Source organism: Schistocerca serialis, unplaced genomic scaffold (assembly GCF_023864345.2).
Source record: "Schistocerca serialis cubense isolate TAMUIC-IGC-003099 unplaced genomic scaffold, iqSchSeri2.2 HiC_scaffold_1162, whole genome shotgun sequence".
Taxonomy (NCBI): Eukaryota; Metazoa; Arthropoda; class Insecta; order Orthoptera; family Acrididae; genus Schistocerca; species Schistocerca serialis.
In genome coordinates, this window is record NW_026047362.1 from 587,501 (window position 1) to 592,500 (window position 5,000).

At 53.3% G+C, this 5,000-nt stretch overlaps 1 pseudogene; it reads left to right on the forward strand.

Moving 5' to 3' along the window:
- Positions 1 to 1,763, forward strand: part of LOC126433310 (large subunit ribosomal RNA) — a 2,983-nt pseudogene extending 1,220 nt beyond the window's left edge.
- Positions 1,764 to 5,000: the final 3,237 nt, after the last annotated feature.

Consider the following 5,000-nt stretch of genomic DNA (forward strand, 5'->3'; position numbering starts at 1 on the left):
CGTCGGAGCTGGGTATAGGGGCGAAAGACTAATCGAACCATCTAGTAGCTGGTTCCCTCCGAAGTTTCCCTCAGGATAGCTGGTGCTCGTACGAGTCTCATCCGGTAAAGCGAATGATTAGAGGCCTTGGGGCCGAAACGACCTCAACCTATTCTCAAACTTTAAATGGGTGAGATCTCCGGCTTGCTTGATATGCTGAAGCCGCGAGCAAACGACTCGGATCGGAGTGCCAAGTGGGCCACTTTTGGTAAGCAGAACTGGCGCTGTGGGATGAACCAAACGCCGAGTTAAGGCGCCCGAATCGACGCTCATGGGAAACCATGAAAGGCGTTGGTTGCTTAAGACAGCAGGACGGTGGCCATGGAAGTCGGAATCCGCTAAGGAGTGTGTAACAACTCACCTGCCGAAGCAACTAGCCCTGAAAATGGATGGCGCTGAAGCGTCGTGCCTATACTCGGCCGTCAGTCTGGCAGTCATGGCCGGTCCTTGCGGCCGGCCGCGAAGCCCTGACGAGTAGGAGGGTCGCGGCGGTGGGCGCAGAAGGGTCTGGGCGTGAGCCTGCCTGGAGCCGCCGTCGGTGCAGATCTTGGTGGTAGTAGCAAATACTCCAGCGAGGCCCTGGAGGGCTGACGCGGAGAAGGGTTTCGTGTGAACAGCCGTTGCACACGAGTCAGTCGATCCTAAGCCCTAGGAGAAATCCGATGTTGATGGGGGCCGTCATAGCATGATGCACTTTGTGCTGGCCCCCGTTGGGCGAAAGGGAATCCGGTTCCTATTCCGGAACCCGGCAGCGGAACCGATACAAGTCGGGCCCCTCTTTTAGAGATGCTCGTCGGGGTAACCCAAAAGGACCCGGAGACGCCGTCGGGAGATCGGGGAAGAGTTTTCTTTTCTGCATGAGCGTTCGAGTTCCCTGGAATCCTCTAGCAGGGAGATAGGGTTTGGAACGCGAAGAGCACCGCAGTTGCGGCGGTGTCCCGATCTTCCCCTCGGACCTTGAAAATCCGGGAGAGGGCCACGTGGAGGTGTCGCGCCGGTTCGTACCCATATCCGCAGCAGGTCTCCAAGGTGAAGAGCCTCTAGTCGATAGAATAATGTAGGTAAGGGAAGTCGGCAAATTGGATCCGTAACTTCGGGATAAGGATTGGCTCTGAGGATCGGGGCGTGTCGGGCTTGGTCGGGAAGTGGGTCAGCGCTAACGTGCCGGGCCTGGGCGAGGTGAGTGCCGTAGGGGTGCCGGTAAGTGCGGGCGTTTAGCGCGGGCGTGGTCTGCTCTCGCCGTTGGTTGGCCTCGTGCTGGCCGGCGGTGCAGGATGCGCGCGCCTGCGCGGCGTTCGCGCCCCGGTGCTTCAACCTGCGTGCAGGATCCGAGCTCGGTCCCGTGCCTTGGCCTCCCACGGATCTTCCTTGCTGCGAGGCCGCGTCCGCCTTAGCGTGCTCCTCCGGGGGCGCGCGGGTGCGCGGATTCTCTTCGGCCGCCATTCAACGATCAACTCAGAACTGGCACGGACTGGGGGAATCCGACTGTCTAATTAAAACAAAGCATTGCGATGGCCCTAGCGGGTGTTGACGCAATGTGATTTCTGCCCAGTGCTCTGAATGTCAACGTGAAGAAATTCAAGCAAGCGCGGGTAAACGGCGGGAGTAACTATGACTCTCTTAAGGTAGCCAAATGCCTCGTCATCTAATTAGTGACGCGCATGAATGGATTAACGAGATTCCCGCTGTCCCTATCTACTAGCTGCGGCTGTCTCATGCTATGTGCCCCGATTTGTGTGGGCTCATGGTTGGTAATAGGCAGCAGGGGAAGGATGCGACTCGAACATCTTAGCCTCTCCTTCCCAAGTGTCCCTGCCCGCCTTCTCGAGGTGCAGCTGTTAAGCCTTCGGGCGACCGAAGGGCAGGGGCGCGACGGTGTGCTGAACAACTTGCACACCGGTTCCGGTGGCTGCATTTGTCGCGGCGGGATCCTGGCCTAAGTCGGCGAAGGTCACCCGCCCTGCCCCTGGAATTCCGGGGCATGATCCGCCAAGCCGGGGCGTGGTGACATGTCCCCGGTTAGGTTAGATGGGTCCAGACCCCCGAACGTCTGGGGGACCGGCCCGGCACCTGAGTAGGACCGGGTCTTTAGCCTTTTGGTGGGAACTCGGCCTAGTAGGGGGCGAAGGACGGGGAGTGAATCCGCTCTCCCGGAATGCGGGTGGCATTCGCCGGTAAGGGAGCGGGAGAAAACTTCGATGATGCAGCCATCGAAGAGGACTAGTGCGCTGTACCCACGGCGTGCTAAACCTAGCAGCTCAGTTGTAGAGAGCTCTTGGTCGAGGGGCGTGACCGGTGAGCGAGCTGCATTTAGCCTCCCCCCATGCCAGAGAGGCCGGTCCGGGGAAAGAGACGGGCCTCCTTTTCACTCTCTTCATTTCGTCAAGATGGCTGAACAAGTAGAGAGTGACCATGCGTTTGAAGGCGATTCGAATTACGATGATGCTTTATCTGTAGCCGAGCGTCATGCTCGTTTCTTAAAGTTACTGGATTCCAGTGTAAAGAATGGCAAAATTAGTAATCAGGCGATAAATAATATTCGGGATTGTGTTGCTAGGTGGGCAATGGCTCATTCCCAGTTAGAGGGGAGATTGATAGAATTGCAGAAGGAAAACGAACGCCTCAGGAGTCAGCCACCAGTTGCAAAATCTTATGCCGCGGTCGCGAGTACCCCTGTGGTCAAGGCGCCATCGGCAAAAGAGACAATACAGGAAAATATCAAGAAGGTTGTCCCAACGGTGTTTATTAAGCCAAAAGAGGGGGAGGATATTCGAGCAGTCAAGACTGCATTCGAGAAGTGTATAGATCCTAAGCGAGACAAGATTAAAATAAATACAGTAAGAACTGCAAAAAATGTACTGATCGTGGAAACGGCAACTCAAGAAGACAGTCAGCGCATTATGACAAATCCTCAGTTAACTGAGAAGGTCAAATGCGAACCGCCTAGGAGGCGAAGGCCTTTGATGTGCCTATACGATGTCCCGACATATATGAGTGCGGACAGCTTGTTGGATTCCATATACGTGCAGAATTTCGACATGACTATGACAAGGGAGGATTTCGATAGCCAGTTTAGACTCAGATTTAAAGTCGGACCAAGGGAGAAACTTACAGTTCACCATGTGGTGGAAGTCTCTCCGGAACTTTGGAAGCCTCTTACTAGAATTGGCAGGTTGTACGTTGGATATTCAGCGTTAAATATTAAAGATTACTTGGCGGTGCCGCGTTGCACCAAGTGCCAAGACTTGAACCATACAAATAAGTATTGTCAGGAAGAACATGCCCTGTGTGCCCATTGTGGGCAGGTGGGTCATGAAAGGAAGGCCTGTCCTAATAAGGACAAACCCCAGGTCTGTATACCGTGTAAGAAGCGGGGAAGAAAGTGTGGTGGACCTAAAGACTGCCCTACCTACCGCATGTTCCTTGACAGAATAATTCAGCGAACTGATTATGGCGACCCTTAAGGCGCCGAAAAAGAAATCTCCGAGTAAAATTAAAAGGGACGCGGAACGGGGCAAGTTAATTAGTAAGGCTCTGTCCACAGGTACACTGTACAGCCCAGAAGATGTTCCGGGCGCCACTGGAGGATCGATGGTCGACGTCGGCATCCAAACAGATGTCGACTTGGAGACGGCGATCGGTCGGCTAACTAGTCGACTGTCAAGAACCAAGATGGAGGAGCCGGCGAAGCAAGACTCACAGACTACAGATCAAGGCGCGAGTACAGTCCCTAATGAAGACGGTGGCGGTGGTAGTAGTGGTGGTGGTAGTAAATGTATATTGTCAATTCAGACAACATATCATGGGATTTCTTAGTCAGTTGGATTGGATCTTAAGAATGTTACAAGGAAAGCCGGTTATTGTATGTATGGACGCAAACGCAAAGTCCCCTTTGTGGTTTAGTGTGGAACAGGATGAGCGAGGTGTTGAGTTGGAGAATCTCATAATGCAGATGCAATTAGATGTTATAAACCAACCTGGCTATCCGCCTACCTTTTCAGGAAGGGCGGGTGCTGTTTCCAATATAGATGTTACGCTTGCATCTCTAAGTGCAGCACCACACATCAGAAACTGGAGAGTTGTAAGTAATCTTACTGTAAGTGACCACAATTGTATTTTCTTTGATTACCATATGGAAGTTGAAGAAGATCTCGGGGACTGGGTAGAACGTTATAATTATCGAAAGACGGATTGGAACCGGCTGGCACAGGAGTTTCGTCCTCCAGGGCTTGGATCAGAGGAGGAGATACATAACGTGGATGAAGCGGTAGACGAACTAGTGGCATCTATTGAGGCGGCTATTGCTACGTCCGTTCCTCGGGTGGCAAGGTTTGTTCGCAAACAGGCTACTCCATGGCCCCCAGAGCTGAGTGAGCTCAGGCGGTCTGTCAGGCGGGCAAGAAGTAATTACCAAAGGGGCTTCACACAAGAAGAACGACAGTACCACCTAAGGATTTACCGTCGCCTCAAGGCTCGATACCAGGAGTCCGTACAACGTCTAAGACGGCAGTCATGGCAGAACTTTGTGAATGAGCAGCTGGGATTGGACCCCTGGGGGGTCCCGTACAAGCTTGTACGAGAGAAGATCAGATCTCCCACGATGCTGTCTACTCTGCAGCTGGAAAATGGGCGGTGCACCAAGACTTGGGAAGAGACAGCTAATGTTTTGATGGAAGTTCTGTTGCCGGACGACGTTGTTGAGGAGGATACTGAGGAGCAGCGGGCAATACGAGCTGCGTTATTGGTACCATATGAAAATGGAGCACACGTGTACCCTTTCTCTCTTGAGGAGGTGGTAGCAGCGCTCCACTCTTTTACCAGGAAGAAGGCGCCCGGTCCTGACGGGGTGCCAGTGGAAATACTACAATATCTCGCCCCTCAGATTGCTCCAGATCTGGTCAAAATTTATAACTCATGTCTACAATTGGGAACATATCCGAGCAGATGGAAAATAGCGGATG